The sequence below is a fragment of the Neovison vison genome, chromosome 13 (genome assembly GCF_020171115.1).
Source record: "Neovison vison isolate M4711 chromosome 13, ASM_NN_V1, whole genome shotgun sequence".
NCBI lineage: Eukaryota > Metazoa > Chordata > Mammalia > Carnivora > Mustelidae > Neogale > Neogale vison.
Window position 1 is genome coordinate 97,786,055 of NC_058103.1, and position 17,745 is coordinate 97,803,799.

Here is a 17,745-nt window from a genome sequence, read left to right on the forward strand (position 1 = left end):
ATATGTTATTCAGATAATTTAAATGTTCTCTTTGTATTTAACCACACAACCAACAAACATCTTTTAATACTGCTTGTTTAGTATACATTCTACCAAGGAATGCTCCTTTCAACAAAACAATGTAAGAAAAAATTCTGGCTATGCTGCTGGGCTTTCCTGTGTAGGTGGTTTTACATTCTCTATCAAAACCATTATTTGTGCCTCCTATTTTAAGGTAATCTGTTAGGTCCACAACTATGTTAAAAACTTCAAATGAGGTCAGTAAAAAAGCTCTAAACTTCCACAGAACACTCCGTATACAAAGACAATAAATAAGCAAAAACTAATGAACTTTATGGTACATAATGCTAAAGAACATAAGATATAATAAGAACCCTATGTATAAAATGATTAAGAGACTGACTATAAATGAAATACTTCTGACTATTTTGAGATCTTAAAATCTCAAGTAGAACTTCTTGACAAGTTCAAACACAATAATGGCTAAAACATGCCAACTATTTTTTTCTCAAATATTTCATAAATATTCCAAGAACCAAACCAAATGTAGTATCAAATCAGTCTGTATCAATCATACAGTTAAAAACTTGTTGCTTCCAGTCAACTATCATGTAAATCCGGGAAAGTTAAATTTGGCATGTTCAGTCTAAGGAAATGCATTTCACATATAGGACATAGTTCCAAAGACAACTCACTGGTTGAGATGTCTCCTGTTTGTATAACTGAAAGCAGATTAAAGTCTGTCACATGCCAAATCCTCCCAGCCTGATCACAGACAAAGATCCTAACTTTAAGAAGTCTGTCTGGAGAACTGAAGCATTTTCCCTATGTAATCACAAGCAACAGCTGTTGGTGCTAAGTCATTGCTACTATAGAACGTGGGCCATAGAGTTGGCCACAAAAGATGCCCACACTGCCAGCAACCCAGGAAATTTTACCTTCTTAAAAAAAGTGACCTGATGTTGAACAAAGTCAGGCTCTCGTGACCTACCGTTTAGCAAAGGTGATAGTTTTCCTGAACACATTTAGCAATACGCACATTATGAAACTGGCTTCAGAAAGATAAATGACTACAATCTTCTATTTACCAAATCAGATATTTTCATCTTCTTCACTGAAATATAAATTCAGCCCACCTAACATAATTTTTGGCCAACAAACCTGGGAACATAGATGCTAGCCTAAACTTTGCTGCACTTCTAAAGAGATTTGATTTCAAGTGAGAAGTTAAAGGCTCTCTAGTAAATCCTCTTAAATATCTGAGAGCAGAATTAGTTAACTAAGCATAAGCAAGCCTTGAATAGTGTTCACTTCACTCTCTAAAGTTTCATGAAAAATAAAGGGAATTTATTAGAGTTGATCAGAAAAATCAGTCACAATAATTTGCTCCCTAAAAAGGTTTCAAGCAAAATTTGTAAAGAACTTAGTCTTTAGAGTCATCTGTTGTCTTGGTAAATACCTTGCAATTCATCATTATCCCTTAATAAGCAAAAGTATGGGCCATCTAAATGAAACTCATCTGTACCCTAAATTATACAAGAAAATTCAAAGCAAAATACTATTAGATTAATTTGTTAAAAGACAAATTCTAAAATAGCTATAGTAAGATTTTACTAAATATAAATCCACATTAACTTGGTCCATTTATTCAGAATCAAAGGAAAAACTTTACCTTAATCCTTAAGAAGAAAATTTAAACACGAATTTCTTTAAACACTGTTGACTGAGGCCAAGTCCTTATAAATTGAGATAAAGGTCTTGAGATTAAAAGCAATTTACTAGACAGGGAAACCTTCAGTAGTTACAAAACAATAGGCCTGGACTATTGCAAAACAGTGTCATGATAATCAAAAAAAGGGTGTGGCGGGGGGACTATTTTATATTAAAAGAGATTGAAGACACATAATAACCACATGGACGTTGTGAATAACCACATTCACTTTGTTAGGATCATAGATTAAAAACAGAGGCTATTTTTTTGGGACACCTGGGTGGCTCAGTTGGTTAACAGCTGCCTTCGGCTCAGGTCATGATCCCAGCGTCCTGGGATCGAGTCCCACATCCGGCTCCTTGCTCGGCAGGGAGCCTGCTTCTCCCTCTGCCTGCCATTCTGTCTGCCTGTGCTCGCTCTCTCTCCCTCTCTCTCTGATAAATAAATAAAAAATCTTTTAAAAAAAAAAAAAAAAACAGAGGCTATTTTCAATTAATGTTAACTTTCTTAGGTTTGATAAAACTGTTTATACAGGACAGTATCCTTAGTAGGACTAAAAGTCACAAAGTATAGGGACTTCCCTTCAGAAGTTCAAGGAAAAAATGACTATATGACAATTGGTTTATCCAGGTAAGGGGAAAGGATATTGTACCATTCTTTCAACTTTTGAGTTTGAAACTATTCAAAATAAGTTTGATGAAGAGCTAGGCCTCAATCTCAGGGTGATTTGTCAAAGTAAATAACAGAAAAATTAGCCCTTGTTTATATTTGGAGCTCACCCATCTTTCCATTGAACTTTCTAAATGAATCAAGTCACAAACCGCCCCCACCACCAGCAAACCCGCAATTCGCTACAGCCACCAGGCTTTAGGAGAATGCCGGCACTGACCCTGCAGCAGTGGTCCTCTTCTAGTTCTATCTCATTTCTGAATGTGGGAATCGCCTCCCTGCCTTCCGTCCAGTACATCCCTTGCCGTCTGACACAAGTTTTACTTTGTCCTGGCTCCTGCTGCCTACGCCTTGCAATAGCAGTGACATGGATAGGTGTATTATACGGAGGAATTTTCTGTTCCCATTCCGAAATACAGGAGGCTACAGAAATGCAGCTGCAAGAATTAGAGCGCCTATGTAGCTGTGGCTGGTTCAGCAGCTGCTGGCTGGTGGGAAGCTGAGCAATATAGTTACTAGAAAGCTAAAAAATGGAAGAGAAATTAATAAGCAAGACTGAAAGGAACAATTCGCTGCTTTTCTATCATTTTTAGCCCATGTTAGAATCATTTTTACTGAGTCACTCCATGTTTTATTCTGAATTTGCAATAAATTTATGTTTATGCTAAATTCAGAAATATTTACATATAGAAGTTAGAGAAATACAATAATATAAAACAAATGGAACATCCTAGAAAGTTACCTAATCTGAACACATTTTCTCTAGTGCAAGTGACTACCCCACCATGAAAAACTTACAGGTACTGGTGACAGAGAGGCGGCTCTTTGAGTGACTTTTTCCCTGGTCCCACTCCTGGGAGGGGCTTTCTGGCTTTCTGGCTTTGGGTTCAGTAACAATAGCCTTCAGTTGTTTCAGTTTCTCATCTTTGACCCAGAATTTATTTTGCATCTCCAGCTGCTTGGCTGCCACCCAGTGCTCCTAGGTTAACAAGAGGAACACACGGCTAATTCAGTCACACCAAACAAGCATCCCAGACCACCCAGCTGCCTCGTTTCCTAAGAATGACAGTCTTCCCAGAGTCAAGCACATCTTGTCATGTCGGCTCTCTGGTCAGCCATTTTAAGGGCAAAGAAAGGAGACAGAATGTACTGAATGGTGGCTCCTGCTACCACCACCACCAAAACCCTAAGCCTAGGAACATGGATTCGGAATACCTCGGGTGGAAGTCAGCCACCATCCCGCAGGAGCGACACTCACGCATTCTTTCTCCCACTTAATGGTTGGTTGTCACCATGCCTTGCTTGTAGCCTGGCTTCTAGTCTGTGCTTGTCAGAAAACTGCTGCTAAAGGTTCTGGTTCTGAGTCTCGAGTTCCTGTTGCAAAGTACGCTTGTCGTCTTCATAGATCGTAGTTGTCTTCTCTAAAATCTCATTCTGGGAAGGCAGACCACTCTTCAGGATCTGGCTTGTAAACACTGCACGTAGCTGTGAACTGACTGCTTTGGTGGTTTGCTCACGCAGGTATAGCTGTGGGAAGAAAAATCATGGAGAAAGCAGTTCCCTCTACAATGTTATCTGAATTCCTACCTCCATGCCTAGAAGTGAGAACTTCTAAACAAGGGCCTCACCGAAAAAGACAAAACTTAACTGACTTCATGTGAAAATGATTTTCCCCTAAAGTTTGCCCTGAATTTTGTTTTTTAGGCTGTTTTCAGAAGAGAAAACACTATATTGGTTGCAATGAGCTTCTGTCCAGAAGGAATGGGTACCCTTTAAAGGATATAGAGAAAACAAACCTATCATCCTAAGTCAAAAAGCAAGCTGTAACCAGAGCTAAACTCATGAAAGCCCTCTAGAAACTCACTTGTTTGATTCAAGAACATTCTCTCCAACTGGTAAAGCCTAACTTTGAAAATTAAAGAGTACATTACCCCTCTAAAGCTCTTCACTCACATCCCTTCTCTTCTAGGGTGAGGTGTAGGGAGCTGGGGCTGCCTCTCCCCCAGTAAGCAGTAGTGAAAGGCTGGGAAGGCGAACAGCTAGGTCAGAGAGCAGTGCTAACCAGCCAGCATGCACATCCACTAAATCATGCCAAAACAAACCTTATACTCTAAAGCTTTGTTTTTCTTCTCCAGTCATTCTATTTCTGATTTCTGTCCTGAGATCACCCTTTCTTTTTCATGTAGTTTTCCTTGAATGTAGTTTTCTTTATTTAAAACAGCACTGTCAAATTCTTAATGCTTTAAACGTAATAGTGGAAACAAAGCATGCAGGTCAAGTTTACCCCAATTCCAAAATAACCAATGAAATCAACTTTTATTAACCAGTATATAGCTATTCAGCAAATCATGACAGCCTGAAGCAGAAAACAAGTCAAGAAAGAAATCAAGAGTTTGGTTTCTAAATCTATATGAGAGATATTCCTAGAAAAGCTGGTTTTTACGGAAAAGGAGAGTCTTTCATTCTGCACTACGGCATTCCCTTGTCAGCTCTTACAGGTAAGTAATTTGGTTCAAAACAACTGCAAAAATAGAAATAACAGATTTAGGATCAGCTGGATGCAACTTGAAATCCCTGGAACACCAAGTACTAGTTATATGACAATTTTTCTGAGCACATTTCTTCCTTTCAAAATGGAGATATAGATTCCACTTATCTCACACCTTTCCTCTGAAGATTCAAATGAATTGATGATGATAAAAACCATAGACCTACTTACTGAGCATTTGTAAGTACCAGGCTATTCACTGTTCTACATGATTCTCACATATTATCTCATTGCCACAACACCCTCTGAGGGAAGAACAGTTAAAATCCTCATTTTGCAGATAGGGAGGCCAAGAAATGGAAGATGAAATCATTTGCCCAAAGACATTTTTAAGATGTAATATTTATGAAGTGCCTTCCAAGTAACTAGTAGGAACTAAAAGCAAAGTAGCTATTATTCCCTTGTGTCTATTTCTGTAGATTTAAAAAAGGGAGAGAATACACACATACCTGTTTCTTCTGTTTTACGAGCTGTGGGAAAGTTCCTTGTCAGTCTAATTTAACAGTCCTTTCAGGACTACAAAGTGCAGAAACAGATAACCCTTCCTTAAGATCTGCCCCACCAGGGGGCGCCTGGCTGGCTCAGTGGGTTGGGCCTCTGCCTTCAGCTCAGGTCATCATCTCAGGGTCCACGATGGAGCCCCGCATCTGGCTCTCCACTCGGCAGGGAGCCTGCATCCACCCCCCTCTCTGACTGCCTGTCTGCCTACTTCTGATCTCTGTCAAATTAATTAATTAATTAAAAAAAAAAAAAAAAAAGATCTACCCCACCAAAGAACTCAAATTTGTTAAAATTTCTGTAGTTGAAATGACTGCAGACCGCTTTTGGCCCTTACATTGTTTGTGAAATTCATCAATCATCATCTGCCATAGGTGATGTCATTTCTCTAATGCCTCAGTCGGTCTGGGAAGAGTCTGCTCATCGTTGATATCTAAAAGTTCACAGGACAGCAGAAGTGGAAAACTCTGTAAAACCACTTCTGTAACAAGTGGTTCTGCGTTGAATTATAAAAAATTACAAGAAGTTACACAGGAGAGAAAGCTTATTTAAACAAGTTGATACACTTGTGATTAGAACCCCTAGTTCAGTGAGCCATGTGCTTTCTTGAGTTGTCACAATCATACCTCCTTAAAAATGAGTTTTAAAAAAAAGTGGGGAAAGTAAGTTATAGTATGTAACCAAAAAAGACTCATTTATACTTTGGTCTTTGTTTTTTTGTTTTTCCTTTTCTTTGCACTTGGTTCTTGAGAGGAAGGGAAGTAAGTAGTTCTCTACTGTGAAATCAATCTTAAGGAGAGAGACTGACAGACATCAGCATGCACATGTTGTGACACAAATCTTACCATCTCCAACTGGTCCTCCCCAAGCCTGATTTTGGTATCTCCTTCCAGGCGTCAAACCACATATATTGCCTTGTCCACTGGTCTTGCCACTTCAACTTCTTGGGTCACTTCTGCAAATCTTGTGACTTGCTGGACACAAAACATATCAGAGGGAGTTTTTGGTTTTATAAATCAGCATATTCAAGTCTTTCAGAAATTACTCAATGAAACAATAATAAATTGGTCATTAGTTCACTTCTGTAACTAATGGTTCTGTATCAGTTTTAAAAATATTTAAAATGTCATTCTTCACATCCAAATAGTTGTTTTCACCATAGAAACGCTGAGACTTTATAAGATAAATACATCAGAATTACCAAGCACTCTTCATAATCTTCAGCCTTTGGATTCACACACACGATCATGCTTACTTTACCTTCCCCATCAAAGTAGTTCTTGAACAGATGGGTTAACTTTGAATCTCGGTATGGAACCATCTGTAAATACATTAAAACCCAAATATATAAGGCACAAGAATGCACACAAACAAAGCTCTGCAAATGATGACTGGCTGTTGCTTACTTTGTTCCGTATATTTGGTTCTCTCTCAGGACTTCCACACATGTTCTTAGTGTCATTAATGACTGATTAACGTTACCTGACAGGAAAATACAGACAGAAGACATTTGAAAACAATACAGTAGCTACAATGTGGTCTGTCTGCCTATAAAATCCCCACTTCATTGAAATACTATATGGAAATTACAACTAATGGGTTTTGGTGGCTCAGTCTCAGGAGCTGTCCCTACATGGCCTGGCCTGGCTGTACTTCAGGAGTATTTTAATAGCAGTGTTTCAGGAGGGGGTTAATACCATCCTTCAAGGATTCTATCAAAAGGACTGTCTGTGGAATGCACCATTATAGATTTCATGGCCCATAAAGTTTCTTCCAAATCTTGAACTCTGTGAAAAAGTATATTAAATGCAGATGTTTAATATCCTCATATTAAAATATTATCTCAAAAGCATCAAGCTTCATCAGCACTGAAATCCCACCTCACCCCTGCCCGCAGCACCCAGAGGGGCTCCGGTCTCCAACTAACTCTGTCCCCTCCACATCCAAACAAGGAGTTCACTTTTTGGTTTTGGTTTTAATCTCTACACCCATTGTGGGGCTTGAATGCACAACCCTGAGGTCAAGAGTCTCAGGATTGCTCTATTGAGTCAGCCAGGTGCCCCCAAACAAGGATTACTAAGGCAATGCAGCTGTTAATTCTGACCACTCGTTTGGATTTCTGAGCCAAGGCAAGTCTGACCCATTCATCAAGCCTCCAGTGATGCAGGAGAGCTCACTTGCAGAGACTCCCCCCCCCAAAACATTAGCTAACTCCAACTGTGCTCTCATCCTTGGGTCACTTCTCAAAACACAGAGCTCATCTGTGTCTCCATAATGTCCCATGATTCATGATTCTTCTTCCTTGACCCCAACTCCCAGAGTCCTTCCTGCTTCCACTGTGCTCTCTGGAGCCCAAATTCCTGTTACCGGACATCCGTATGTCTTCACACCTCTCACAGAGAGCTCTACCCATCTCTAATTACCATGATTTCTTAACCTGGGGTCCATATTGTCCATTTCAGGAAGTGTGTATACTGGATGGGAAATAAATTATACCTTTTATTTTTTCCAGACTTCTGAAATAGCATTTCCTTTCAATTATGAATGTAGGCCAAAACACAGTATTAGTGGTATCTGTGATTTTTGTCAGTACGAATCACAGGTAATTTTACAGCACCTTACAGTGCTACAGATAGTTATGTTCATCACTACTTTGAAATTACACAGTTATAAGACCTACTGATACATCTTTAATTAAGGCATTAATAAAGAAGCATGTAAATTATTACAATGACAAGTGCCTTAAGAATACTTTTGGGGGGGCACCCAGGTGGTTCAGTCAGTCAGCCATCGGACTTTTTTTTTTTTTTTTTAAGATTGATTTATTTGTCTTAGAGCCCAGGTGGGGTGAGGGGCAGAGGGAGAGGGAGAGAATCTCAAGCAGACTCCCTGCTGAGGGTGGAACCTGAAATGAGGCTCTATTTCAGGACCAGGAGATCATGACCTGAGCTGAAACCAAGAGTCAGACACTCAACCAACTGAGCCACCCAGGCGCCCCAGGCATCCACCTCTTGATAGCAGCTCGCCCTGCCTTGGGCTCCACGCTGGGCGTGAAGCTTACTTTAAAAAGGGAAGGGATGGGTTGCACCTGGGTGGCTCAATCAGTTAAGCATCTGCCTTCAGCTCAGGTTATGATCTCTGGGTCCTGTTATCAAGCCTTGCATCAGGCTCCCTGCTCAATGGAAGTCTGCTTCTGCCTCTCCCTCTGCCCCTCCCTCTAATAAAAACTTCTAAAAACACATTTCCATCTAATCAGCTTCCTTTGTAATTCTACATATTTTATGTCATTCACTCAGGGATATAATGCAGCCGAGGTGTAAAACCTCACAGGATTATCCTGTCAGAAGGATAGTGCTTCCCCTGGCAGCACAAGCAAAAGTTGCTTGTTTTCTGAAGCCTGACATTTATAAGGATAGTGAGCAGAGGAGGCCAGCAACATTCTCCTAGTCCCTAGCTGCTGCCCTTCCATGTTCCCCAGCATGCCTGCTCCTGGGTCATTCTGGTGTCTGTGAAGACTGCTCTAATGTGCTGCCAGAGGACTCCCGCTCCCTCAATTCCAGTCAGTCTGTCTGCACCATGCAAGCTGCACAGCTATGCCCACACCCTGAACCTTTATCACTCAGAACTGCACTTCCTCTAGAATCCTGTGGCCCAGCTACAATCTCCTCCTCTTCCCCTGCTCATGCCCTCGTTTTTATCTCAGCTGTTGCCCATCCATATCAACACTGCTAGTCCTTTCTGGTTTCCTCCCAAAGCATCAGAACCCTCAAGTTTCTACTTTCTTCCACCGAGATAAACCCTCTCCCCATCAAGGTGAATCCTTCCTCTTGTGATCTAGATCCCAGATTCTCTATCTTAAATACACATATACAATGTGGAGGGTTTTTTTGTCCTCTCACGTGGCTACCATCTTCTTTCTCCTTCCCAGGCTCTTTCAGTCAATCACCGCAAGCATCTGTTCCTCAAGGCTCTGCCCTCAGCCTGTTCCCATGTGTCCTCCATGAATAATCTCATCTCCCCTGTTGCTTCTATAATATTGGCAAAACCTAAACTTATGTGCCTCCAGTCAAATCTCTCTCTTTCCAAATGTGTGGACATCCAGTGACTAGGCAGTTCCCCTGGACTAAGCTGAACACATCCAACAGACTCTTCAACGACCCACACCTGCACCTCAGACTGTTTTCTCCTCAGCCACAATCTTGGACCTGCCCTCCTCTCTTGCTTCCTCTCCACATGCAGGTGGATTTCCTAACCAGCTCTCCCTTTTCTCCCACCCTTGCGTCCAGGGCACATGATTGCTCCTCTGAATTACTGCAAAAGGCTCCCAGCTGCTTTTCCTATCACTAGACCTGCCTCAGTACATTAATTCTCTATATGGGAAAACAATCTTTCTGAAAGACTAATTCTTCATTTCCTTTCAGGGGAGGCTGCATAACAGCAGAAAGACACAAGTGTTGAAAATCCAGCCAGTCAGGGTTAAAAATCAGGCTCGGGTCTTGGGAAGTTGACGTAAACTCTCCCAATCCATTTCCTCATCAGAAAATGGGTATCACATAATCCTGAAAGGTCAGAATCAGGAAATCAAGCCCATGCATAGTAAACACTGTGATACACACTAGTCCTTTAATAATTGGCAATCACCATTATTCCTTTAGGACAAAATTTAGACTTTTTAACATGATAGATGAGTCCTCATGGCCTTGCTGCCTCAGTTGTCATGGGTCAATAATCCATACCCTCCCACTTCAGTGACCTTGACCCTGCCATATTCTCTCAGTTTACAAGTGGCTGCCTCCTCTGTCAAGTATAACTCTAACCCTGTCTTGCATATAACTCACTCAATTTAAGTGTCAACTACATGAACTTCCCCACTAAACTTTCCCTCACTTGCACCCCCAGACTAAATGAATGTTCAAATACTGGCACACAGTACGTATTCCGTACATGCTATTAGGTAAACCACAACATAAACAGCTACACTAATGAAAGATTAAAAAACAAAACAAAACATAGATTTCCTTCCAATTTGCTTTTGTATTCAAAGTTTTCCCATTTCCAGAAGCCAATTTTCACCAGTATGAATGTTGGAATACCTGTTAAATCACTTAAGTTTAAATGTATAGTTTATGTATACTATAGTATACATAATATATACATATTATATATAACATATATATAATATACTGATACCAAACCAACATTACTAAAGAAACATCAATGACCACTAAACTTAACCTCAGGTTATCAAAATTGAAGACAATTATGCTTAAACCACCTATCAATAAGCAGGTGACAGACTGGCATTGCAAGTCTTTGGAAGTTGTAGCAATAAACCAGTACTATGCTGTGCTCACCAGCCTCACGTAATCTGTTCCCTTCTGCTTTTCTCTAGTTCATTCTTTCACTTCCAGCAAGATCTAACAGGGACAACTGACTTATGGTGATTTGTTCCTTTTCCTGAAGAGAAGATCATAAATACAATAACATTAGGTCTAACTGGTTTACAGTGTTTTTCAAATATATTCCAATCAACAAATTATTAAGTCTTATAAATATCACATTTGCACAGTACAAAACTGTAGGGCCAAAGGATACAGGTTTTGGTGGAAGAGTCTGCTAAAAGCATAAGCTCAGTATACTCATGATAGTCTCGATGATTTGCCTGTTATCTGGTCTTCCACATTATACTCTAAGCCCCGTGAAAGCAAGGACTGCCTCTCAATCAATGGTCTCATCTCTAGCACCCTGCACAGCACCTCACTGCAGGATCTCAATCTGTGTCTGCTAAGTAGTGACTCTAGAACAGGCCTATCCTAAATTCTTCTATAACCGATACTTAACAATTTTATAATTGTGAAAAATTTCACAATACTCTAATTGTATAAAAAATGAAGAGGTACATAACTGATTTGTAATATTAAATGTGTTCAAAGGACAGGAAGTATATATGGAGGCTTGACTTAAAAGCGTTTTCTAGCTAGTATGCGTACCTACTCTATATAAGTCAGGCACTGGCCTAAGAATTCTACGTGCAGGGCGCCTTGGTGGCTCAATGGGTTGGGCCGCTGCCTTTGGCTCAGGTCATGATCTCAGGGTCCTGGGATCGAGTCCCGCATCGGGCTCTCTGCTCAGCAGGGAGCCTGCTTCCTCCTCTCTCTCCCTCTGCCTGCCTCTCTGCCTACTTGTGATCTCTCTCTGTCAAATAAATAAATTTATAAAAAAAAAAAAAAAAGAATTCTACGTGCATTGCCTGCTTTAATCCTCACAGAGGATTATCAAGAGTTTATAACAGTCAGAGTTTATAACAGTCAGACAGCTAACAAATTAATAGGACTCAGAATTCGAATCCTGGTGGTTTCCAGTATGCTGCCGTACCATCTCATCATGCCATGTGGAAACCTTCATGATGAGGTTCAAATGGAATTACACTTTAATAACAAGTTATTAAATGATTCCTATTCAGGCGCAAATGCTTTTACTAATTGATGTAAGCCTTGTAGTATGACAGGCCCAGCAGTAAAAGATGATCTGCAGATGGGAGGCCTACTGGCCTATCAGCCGAAAGAAGAACAATTTAGAACTGTCATCTCCTAAACTGTATCTACCCTGGAAAGTTAACCGCTGACATTTTAAAACCATTAACTGAATTCCCACATACAAAATGAGTCTTCAGAGATAAAATAATGACTCATACTCATCTTATCTCCTTTATTAAAGAGATTTATAAAGATTTGTAAACCTTTTTCACAGCACAATTCTAGGTTCTTAGATTCAACAGCCAGCTTCCCAAAACTATACTCTTTAATGGAACAATTTTAAAAAGTCATCACCCACACTTAATAATTCTAGAATAGTCTTCACTGCAGTCAAACTTCCCTGATTTATTTCAAGTTCCAAAAACTAACGGTTCAGTTAAAACAAGAAAAACTCCACACAGTACAGGTTTACCTGTAAGACACGGTCTCCATCTGCATCCAGGGGAGTCTAAACTAATTTAATGTTGAACACGCTATGAGAATGTCTGGATTCACGATTCAAATGTGTGTTTGGCCTGTGATGACAGAGACATCATTGATCAAACCTGAACTCAGTCATTACAGTATACATGCTTTCTACTAAATAGTACTGCCATCAAATTACAGTAGCAACTCTCAGGATTTTATTTATTGTTTCAGGTTTTCCTAACTTTAACTTGGTTTCTAACCTCTACAGAAAACTTCGAAAGCCTCTTCAGTTGACTTCACTTCTTCTGTACATCCTGCAACATACATGTTATGGTTCTTATCTTCACAAAGCAATTTAGATTGTGGTGGTCTGTGAGAAAGAAAGACATCAGTCTCCTAAATAATGAGATCCTAATATCTCAACTTAAGACTAGGACTAAACTGGCAGGCCACCTGACATCGATTCTTACAATGGGAATAGGCCTAGGCAAGAGCTCAAAAAAAAACCAGGAAACTTAGGTAAGTATAAGGGTATACAGTCAGGATTAGTTACTGTAACAGGGTCACAGGAACCTATGTTGTTCTAGAAGCTTTGCTCTACTGTGTTCTAATAAAACACACAAAACACTAAACAAGTAGAGAACAAAACAGTATTACATATAGCAACACCACATGCACAGGTTAAGCCACAAAATCTAGCATTTCCCTAATTTTAAAAATTGAACAGAGCTGGTTCTCACATCAGAGTCAGCAAAAGACAAATTCAGAAAGAGTTTGGTATATACCAGGAGTGGCAATCTTTTCAAAGTGGCTGGTCAAGTTTTGATCTGCATAGTAGGATAAGGATGGAAAGGGTGCTGCCTGTTCGGCCTTAGTCTTGTGAGCAGTGGGGGTGGAAATGTGTGTCAGCCACCATCATTCAGTACAGGGCAGATTCCCCAAGCAGCAGGGAGGGGCTCAGAGGTAGCAGCCAGTGCAGTACCAACGAAAAACCACCTACATTCAAACATGCCACAGATGCCAACCACTGGCATAACTGCACCCTTTCTCCTTAAGAGTCAATGTCATCACATACACAAAATCTGTGTTTCTCATGGGCGTGCTGCAACTGTTCCACTTACTAAAGGAATAAGGTGAAAGTTATTACAGCAGCCGGGCTCAGTCCACAGTAGTGATAGTCACGAGTCGGTGCTTAAAAACCCTCTACTTGTAAGTATACTTAAAAAAAAAAAAAAGGTTAAAAACCACCCTAACCAATTAAATCTGAATTCGATGCCAAATATGCACCCCGTGAGTTCATTCAAGAGTTACCAGAAAGGTTACAAGGCAAGCAAGGCACATTTATCAGTCTTCCTTTTTTCTAAAACTAAAACCAAGAGAGGCTTCTTTGAAAATAATCTCTTTTAGAACAAACCAAACAGAAATGTGGCATTTGTGTAAAAAAGTGAAATGGATTGGTAGCAATGAATCATCACAAAAGTTGAGGAAAGGGGCACCTGGGTGGCTCAGTGGGTTAAAGACTCTGTCTTCGGCCCAGGTCATGATCCCAGGGTCCTGGGATTTGGCCCTGCATGGGGCTCTCTGCTCAGCAGGCAGCCTGCTATCCCCGTCCCGGCCCCCCACCGCCTGCCTCTCTGCCTACTTGTGATCTGTCAAATAAATAAATAAAATCTTAAAATAAAAAAAAAAGTTGAGGAAAATGGGTACACATAAATTGGAATAGAAGTAATCTATAAATTGCTTAATTTATTAAACCTGTTCTCAGTCTAATGGTTTTCTAAGTATCCAGCTGTTTCTCCAATAATGTTCAGTTAGTCTTCGTATTATTTATGTTCTGAGAGGCCCTAACAAAGACAGCATTGAAGATAAGCATTTAGCTTAAGAACAAAACCATCGGGGTGCCTGGGTGGCTCAGTGGGTTGAGCCTCTGCCTTCGGCTCCAGTCATGGTCTCGGGGTCCTGGGATCAAGCCCCACCTCAGGCTCTCTGCTCGGTGAGGAGCCTGCTTCCCCCCCTCTCTGCCTGCCTGCCTGCCCACTTGTGATCTCTGTCTGTCCAAAAAAAGAAAAAAAAAAAAAAAAAACCATCACCTTAAGAACAAGATACTAATCCCCTCTGGCACAAACATGGATTGTGAGGCCAGGCTGTTCATTACTCTTCAGTCTGAGCTGGAAGACCCAAGGAAATCTAAGGAGTTGTCTTTTAACTCTGGTGGAATGATGTTACAGATGTCACTTCACATTAATCAGTGATGAAAGATCTGTATCAGTTGTACAGACAACAGCTTTGGGCTCTGCTCTATAGCGATCACCAATTGCATATGGTTAACATGGCTACAAACTCCCAACATGAAGCGTTAGGTTCTTGAAGAATAACTCCAGGGAACCCACATGCATAGGACACTTCCTTGCACAATTATAGTGTTTCTCAAAATATAGCCCCAAGGCCAAGAGTTCTCAAAAGTATGTCTAAGATGAGGATTCAGGTCTCTCTTCTCCTTAGATGCCTTAACCCACTGGTTCCCTAATATAGCTGCATATCTGGTTAAGAATAAAACTATGCATTGAACACCAACTGCATGATATATTATGCATATTATGTGTATTAAATATATGCACATCATATTTCATTGGGAAAACAAAGGCATTATCACCTTTTATCACTGAGAAAACTAAGGCTCACTGAGGTAAAGTGGCTTCCCCAAGGTTAAGCAGCTGACAAGGGACTCTCTTTGCTACTTACTTAGGCTTTATGGGATCAAACGGCACCTCTCCCAATAGATCATAAATGTAATTACTATATATTTCGATACAAGAGACAAATACACCATAGACACGATCTTCATCAACCTCTTCTGCTTTGCAGAATTCTTATACATTTATCATATCTGCAAACTCTGGGTCTACTTGTCGTCTGAAAAAAGAAAAAAGCCAAAAAGTCTGTTCTTACGGAGTCAGCATCAAAAGTAAATGATCCCAAGGGGAAACTAAAAGATTTAAGTTAAATGACCTGTCACTACAAGCAGTCTATTCATACTTGTGGTGAGCCAACAGAACCTGCCATGTCCTCCCAGACACACAGCTTTTCTACCCTCTTCCACCCAAAGTGGCACCTTCTCTAAATAGTATTTCAAGGACCGTGTGCTCAAAACCTAACAGAACTAAGCAAATAAACTTAATGAAGAACATTCCTCAACTTTGATCTCACTACAGTCAACTGTCAGACCAGTTCCCCTTCATGTTCGTCATTCCCTATGCCTGAGAAAGCCACCAGACAGAGTTCCCCTTAGGCCAGTGTCACACTGAATGTAATTATTTGCTAGAGGGAGTCTTTGGATTGGGCATGGCTTCTCTTTTCTGCCGTTCTAACAAGGCATCAACTTCACACTGGTTATCCATGCTATTCCTGTCATTAGATTTAAAAACCTGAAGTGGGGGTAAAAATCAGACCATGATTTTTTTTAAGAATTTAGCTTAGTTTTTTAAAAACATATTTAAGACATAAGAAACATTTTTATTATTTTTAAGACATATTTAAGACGTAAGACTATGACATAGGACATTTACTTAAGACTTAAGAAACATTTACTACTTAAGGTTTCAGAATGTAACCAGTGTATTAGTATTAGTTTTCCTTTAACACTACTGTATCCACAGGTCTCTTGGTCCCTATGCCCTCAAGTGATACAGTCACAACTCAAAAAAAAAAAAAAAAAAATTACACTTACATATTGTTTAGCTTGAAATGACCCTATACTGTTAAAAGATCATGTCCAAACAACGAGGAAGCAGACCTCCTTCTCCTGGAGAACCAGTCATTGTGTGAGTTTTTCCACTTCCTGTCACACCATATGTGAAAAGGAGACCTACAATGTAGCAAGTCACATGGACTTACATGTTGAAGGTCACACTGGGTTATATCTTAAAAGTCCTCCACTTTGGGGGCACCTGGGTGGCTCAGTGGGTTAAAGCTTCTGCCTTCAGCTCAGGTCATGATCCCAGAGTTCTGGGATCAAGTCCCACATTGGACTCTCTGCTTGGCAGGGAGCCTGCTTCCTCCTCTCTCTCTCTGCCTGCCTCTCTATTTGTGATCTCTGTCAAATAAATAAATTAAAAAAAAAAAAAGTCCTCCACTTTTATATTTCTTCACTGTATTAAGAAACACTTAAAATTAACCAACTCAAAAAGAAGGCTGTAAGGGCGCCTGGGTGGCTCAGTTGGTAAAGCTTCCGAGTTTTTATCTCAGCTCAGGTCTTGATCTCAGGGTGGTGAGCTCAAGCCCCTCATTTGGCTCTACGCCCAGGCTGGAGCCTACTTAAATAAAAATATTTTTAAAAGTAGGTTTTATACCACCCTAACAAATCTGAATTCAAGGCCAAACATAAACAAATATATAAGTATCAAAAAAGTTTTTTCAGAGGGGGACAAAAAAGAAAATGTAACAAAAGCTTCAATAATCCTATCATTTTTGCCATGAATGAGGTTCACTACCAAGGGATTAGCCACAACATCAAAGAGCTCCTTCTGGGTGGTATGAATGCCAAATACTTGTTTAAATGAATACAGTCTGTGAAGAAGGAAAAAAATTAAAAGCATAGGAATGGAACTTCACTCTAAGCTAGAAACACATCTGTTTAAATGTATTCAGATGTTTCTTAGTGAACATTTAAGATCTAGACAACCCCCCTCAAAAATGAAGTCTTTAAACTTGGAACCCTTAAAGTCATGACAGAACTCAAGTTATACCCCTTATAAACAAAATGTAGAAGTTTTAAGTCCACTAATGCTTCACAGATCCAGGCTGATTTGGGGCAGCAAAGATCAAAATCATCATGAAAAAAAAAAAAAGATCAAAATCATCATGACTCAGTCACAGACTTGTGAAAATCATCAAGCATTACTCCATATACTAATTTACCACTTGCTCTTTTAAAATGCCATAGCAGCATAAAATCAAGTGATTTGGTGTACTGTCTTAAAATCAGAAATGACCTGTAAATAAAATCTCATCTGAGTTTGTCTAGGAAATAAATTTTAATTGTGACCCTTAAAAAAATCAGTACTTCAGTTATCAAATCTCTATCAATATATGATTATTATAACACTATATTACCAAAAATATTACCAAACTCTTACTTGGAAAATTTGATTGGGGACTGAGGTATATATGAGTATATTTTCATGTAAACTAAATTGTCCTTTTTGTCCAGAGGCTGGAGTTCAATTATTTCTGTCTTTGTTATTTTTTAGTTTTTCTGAATTACAGACATTGCAATTATTTCTGTAACCTTCCTGAATGTCACAGCTTTTGTTTCATGAATGTCAGTACATGAGCATTGTTGTTACAGGAGCAGTCACTAGAATTTATTGTGGATT

General features: G+C 39.8%; 1 long non-coding RNA gene across 1 annotated transcript; it reads right to left on the bottom strand.

Moving 5' to 3' along the window:
• Positions 1-3,438: 3,438 nt before the first annotated feature.
• LOC122894243 lies at positions 3,439-6,809 on the bottom strand. The gene is made up of 3 exons (XR_006381755.1): positions 6,628-6,809; positions 6,272-6,400; positions 3,439-3,907 (listed from the first exon to the last, which is right to left on the bottom strand). It is a non-coding gene; the product is annotated as an uncharacterized LOC122894243 (long non-coding RNA).
• Between the last annotated feature and the right edge of the window lie 10,936 nt (positions 6,810-17,745).